We start from the raw sequence: 6000 nt of genomic DNA, 5'->3' as shown, positions 1-6000 counted from the left end.
TGAGAGACTTAGCATAACTTCTGCATATAAACGAATACACAGGAAACACAAGGTTGTGCTTTTCTTTCATGTAGCTCTGTCTGTACTTGAATAAGCAAGAAGTGAGATTTGGTAAGGTTATACATTTGTATTTTCAGTGAATGAACCCCCAAATCTTCCTTGTCTTTTCCTCTTATCTCCCTGAAGCATCTACCATAGGGGCTCCCAACCTTTTTAAGCCTGTAGTCACCTTTGGAATTCTGACACAGCATGGTGGGCACAACCAATCAAATCTACAATAGCCAACCAGAAGTTTTGCTAGGCAAAAGTCCCGCCTGGCCCCACCCACTTTCTAAAAACATGGGTGTGAAGAAAGGTGTTGGTAGGCACCATGGCACTCATGTGCATCACATTTGTGTTCCCCGATCTTGTCAGATGCGTTCGCTGTAAAAGTAGGCTCAGTGGTCTGATATAAAAGCTATTTGTTTTGCATTTCCCCCATAAGTAGAATTTCCCCATTTCAGAAGGAATGCTGCATGATGACAGTGTAAACAGTGTTTCAGCATTTCAGGTTAAACCAGGCAAACATTTCAGCCACCTGGACGATGTGGTGGTGGAAATTGCCATGAAGTTGCAGCTGACTTATGGCGATCCCATAGTTTTCAAGGCAAGAGATGTTCAGAGGTGATTCACCATTGCCTGCCTCTGCGCAGTGACCCTGGACTTCCTTGCTGGTCTCCAAATACTAACTAGGGTTGACCCTGATGAGCTCAGGCTAGCCTGGGCCATCCAGGTCAGTGCATTTGGATGACAGGACAATTTTTGGGTTTGTAAACCATATTATTTGCCAAATTGGCACTCAATAGGGGCATATACGTATGTGACGAGCCCAGAAATTAGCTCCTGTGCCTCTGGAGCACATCAGAATACTGCCCTAAAGAGCCAATAGAAGCTGTGTACTGGAGAAGTTAGGTTTAAAGGTTGAGAATGAAAGGGTTAGTTAAACAGCAGTGTGGATTAAAGTTCTGAAGGGATATCAGATCTTTAGTTATGTTTCCCTATATGGGGAACTGAGATGTTACACAGGGCAACCAGAATTTTGCTGGATCTAGCATGTACCTTAGGGCTTATCTACACAAGAGACACCTCAGTCCGACTCATGGTCACATGTGCAATGGATTGAATGACTGTCACCTGAGAAAGCCCCCCCCCCTCTGGCCGCTTGATGTGGCTCAGAAACGCTGCACAAGGTGGGGGTTCTGCCTTCCTTCCATCACTACCAGCGACACAGAAACTGTTATTCAGATAACCCATACTTGCTCTTTCTTCAGGGAATGTTTCTCCATCAATATTCCATCAATCAAAAAAAGATTCTTAAGTGTAAGGATGTGTTACTGGCAATCAAGATCAAGTTAATTCATGCCATAGTATTTCCTATTACTATGTATGGGTGTGAAAGCTGGACAACAAAGAAAGCTGATAGGAAGAAAGTAGATTCCTTTGAAATGTGGTGTTGGAGGAGAGTGTTACGGATACCATCCTATGTTAAAGATAGGACACTTAAGACAACCTCGGGGACGCCATGATATTTCTGCAGGCCATTGGCAGCCATTGTGACTTGACAGCCTTCCACAAACTCAGCGTCTGTCATGTTTCTCACATGTTCTTATTTCTAAATTATTCTGAAATTTTTTGTTCTTTGGTTTTTGTACGTCTGCTGCCATCTAGGGGGAAATGACAGTAAATAAAAATTAAATGTTATCTGGAAACCACATCTCCCAAATTATAACTACTATGCTTGAGCTTATTTTCTCTTTCAGCCCATCAGCAAAAGACAATTGTTGCAGCCTCCTTGACACGCCAATGGCGTGCCCTTATTGTGCCTGCTCCTTCGTATCAAAATCACTAGGTGACAGCCAGAAGATGCCATTGAATGTATGGCATTCATCTCATATGTTAGTGCTTCAATTTGGTACCTTAGATTCAGAGCCAGATTGAGGATTTATGGCCATCCCTTTCCTATTTGGAGTATGCTCTTATGCAGAGAAAGAGCAGCATCGACCTCTTGAAGAAAGCAGCAGACATTCTTCACATGCTCAGAGTCTACTGGCTCGCTTGGAAGGGAAGAGGGCACAGTAGCACTGAGGGATGAATGATCACATCACAGTAGATTATTTGGTTATAGAGGATTGCCATTTTAGAAATGTGAGGGGTCCACAGTTACCCCCAAGGTAACTGTACCATGCCAAGTAAGCAACCCCCCCTGAAAATGATACCACCACCCTCCCAAAGCATTTGGGGATGCTTCCATTACAACAAGGAAGGCATTTCAGCATGTATTTATTTTATTTAAAGAAGCAGGGATCTGGTAGTGAGAAAAGACTATAGAATAGTTGCATTTATTCATGGAGCAAGGGCAAATCAAATACTCTTCATAATTTTGGTTTTACTAAAATATATATATTCCATCTGTCTTCTTAGTTTAAGGTTTACAATAATACCTGCATGCTCAGTTTCTACCCTAGACAGATGTTTGATACCTCAGTATAGATTAAATCGTGCCGTTGCAGGATGTAGTTCATATTTGGGTAAGGAACTCATCGGCCCTTTCCTTTTCCTCTAGGTTAGGAAGCTGGGTTAGATCAGGAAACTATGGTCTCCCTATTTTGGGGCAATTTTCCATTATTTACCTTTTCCAAAATCAAAAATAAATTATTCTTTTTAAAAATCTGACTGGCTTCATTACTCTGTAACCAACGAGTATACCACTATCATACATATAGGCGAGTGATTATGTTGCTAGAGATTATGAGGTTGTCATCACTTAAGGAGTTGGCACATCTTGGGCAAGAGATAGCAGTCACTCCTGGAGTAGGCTTCTCTGTAAACATCCAAAGGACAAGAGTAACGGTAGGTTCCTAGCCCAATGTTTACATTTTTCCAGTCCTGAGCGTAAACCAAGACCGTATGGCCATTTTAAATTATGCTTACACGCTTCAATGGCTATCCTAATTGGAGACGCTAACCTCCATAAGAAAGTTTATTGTAAACGGCACTGAGTAACAAGCATAATCATATATAAATGTAGTAAATAAATTAGGAATCTTCCTTTCCTTAAATGTTTCGCATGAAAGCCATTTAAGCTACATCAAACTAGCCTTGCCTTACAGTCACAATTTGGCTCTTAAACTGGTTCTTATTCCATATCCCTGTACACCACAATGCCAAACAATAAGATTTCAGGGGAGCAAACACTTCATGAGAAAGGAACGCTCATGCAGCATCTTTTTGCTCCTGGAGATATGCTAAGTTTTAGCTATGCACCATTTCATTGACCCATAGATGTTGGTGACCTTTATATCAACCTAGCAAGCATGTGCTCAGTTTTCAAATTATGTGTACTAAACAAAGGTGCAAAGTAGCACCATCTTTGATCATACCCTATTCCACTCAGTGTAAGGGACAGGGAAAGGAGGTGAGATACTCTGCCTCTAGATAGTCTTTCAGTTCACTTACTGGATCTGCATTCCACTTTTTGACAAGTGTCCAAAGTGGCTTGCAGTGGGTGGGATCCCCCAGATAGAGTTGGGGAGGGGGTTTCCACTGATTATCTCTCACACAGCAGACTTCCAACTCCCCCCTCGTTCTGTTCCTAGGGGCCCCTTCCAACAGAAGCATAGGGGAGGGGCCATGGCTCAGTGGTAGAGCATCTGCTTGGCATGCAGGTCCCAGGTTCAATCCCCAGCATCTCGTTAAAAGAACAACTCTAGGTCTCTCCCTCGCAAACCTTATTAATATGGGTATTCAGGAAGCGATGAAGTTACTTAGCACAAGGGTGGCAGACCTTGATTGAGTACATTGAGTAGGGCGAGTGTGCTCCACTGCTGCTCTAGAAATTTCTCCAACCACCCTCCCTTATTTAAAATTTCTCACAACTCCCAGCCATAAGTGAGTTTTTATGCTCACTACACTGAATGTCATTCCGACAGCTAAATTGAGCGGTCGTTTGATAAAATTCCATTTTCAGATAGGCTATGTGTCTGTCCATCAGGAGCAACTGAGACAATAGATCACCTTCTGTTATTTTGTAATCTATGGGCTACACCCAGGGCCACCTGGATTGCGCCCATTTTATCAAGATATCGTCTTCCTGTTGACTCTTGGGTGGTCTCATTCTGTTGGGTGATGCTGACCCAGAAATACCCAAATGTCTCACAAAATATCTGGTTAATGAGTTTCCTTAAAGGCACAACAAGGTTAAACTATTGTTAACTAGTGATATTATTGTAGTTACTGTTATGCCAGTAAAGTAACTCATTTCTTGGTTATTGTGATTTTAATTTTAAAGTTTCAAGTATTTTAATAATTTAAAGTTACTGCAGTTGTACATTTTAATAATCTGTAATGTTAAAATTATTTTATCCTATGCATGTTGTGCTCAAGACCTTTGGTCAGATGAACCTGAAATAAAAGGAAGTTAAAGGGACCAGGCACGTAGGTGATATGAAACACCTCTGCCTGAGAGCCTGGAGAGCCACTGCCGGTCTGAGTGGACAATACTGACTTTGATGGACCAGGGGTCTGATTCAGTATAAGGCAGCTTCACATGTTCATTTCAGATTCCACTTGGGGCTGCAGAAAAGGAAATCACACTCTGAACGCAAATAGCCTGTGGGACACTCACTATTCTTACAATACAATAGATTCCTTTAAGTTTTTTATTAAAAAAAATAAATATGCAAAACAAACTGTGAGGACAGAGACCGGCAGGGTTGATCAAAAATCAAAAGTTTAAAATACTGGGGAAAAATAAGAGAAAGCAAAACAGTCAGAGAACATGGGAGAATAGAAGGGCTGAACCAGAAGTAGGCTTGTGATGGTACCTGTGCCTGCCTCCCTTTCTGGTTAAGCACTTTGATTTTAAGCAATTGATACATGAACCTAATGGCATCGGAGTTTTCTTCACTGTATACTTCCCTGCAGACTTTCCACATTCACAGGAAAAGGATAGCTATGGAAGTTGCAAAAATCTTCACACCGTAGCTGCTTAAAACAGCAAAACCCACGTAAAGGTCCATACCATAGGTCTCAAAATTACTGAGAACTTCGTGTAAGTCACGGATTTTCACGGGCCAATCACCATTTTAGGCTTTTAAATGTATAAAGAAAATTAGGTTTGGTAGTGGTTTGAAATTATTTTCCCAAGGTTTCTACAAATTTTATATCTGAAGTGCCACTTCCTTTGCTGGTTTAGATTGAAAATGTTCAGAATCCTGTCATCTGCAGAACTGTCATAATAAAGTAAACACAACTGTACTACACATTAAAAAGTATTTTAATACATAAAATAGTAAATAAAAGTGGCAAGCTTATTTTAAATAACATATTTAATTAAAGTTTTTGCAAAGGCAAAATATTAAACTTAAAATAGGTCTTAGTACATCAAAATACTAAGTATTCTAATTGTATTCCAAGCATGGCCTTTGAAACACATCCTGTACATCCCAGGAAAAGCATCCTTGATCTTCAATTGTACAGACTGAATTTTACAAACATAATAAATATATTTAAACCCTTACACATAACAGTATATGTACAACAGCAGTTGACAATATTAGCTCAGAACAGCAACTAATGATATTTCCCACCCCTCTAAATTGTATTTGTACCCTAGGCACACAGGAGCAAGCGAAGGTTTGATGGTCTCATATGCGGCTAGCCTGCAACTCTTTTTCCACTAAAAAATTAAAATATTTTTCTTGTTAGCATACAAATTAAGGAGAGTTCAGAAAACAAGACCAATTATCTTTGTCACAGCAAAAGCTTGGGGTTGGATCCTGCATGATTTTTTTGCGGACAATTTTTGCCAGTTGCAGCAGATGTGATTCCTCTGTTCCTTGATGTCCCCTCTCTCAGGAATAGCATTTCAAGGAGCATTCAGCTGTAGCAGAAAGAGTGGATGCGCAGAAATCCACTCCTCTTTTTGGAAATTCCATCGGTGGAGATTCTGCAGCATCCAAC

The sequence above is a fragment of the Euleptes europaea genome, chromosome 6, assembly GCF_029931775.1.
Source record: "Euleptes europaea isolate rEulEur1 chromosome 6, rEulEur1.hap1, whole genome shotgun sequence".
Taxonomy (NCBI): Eukaryota; Metazoa; Chordata; class Lepidosauria; order Squamata; family Sphaerodactylidae; genus Euleptes; species Euleptes europaea.
This window is presented reverse-complemented; position numbering follows the sequence as displayed.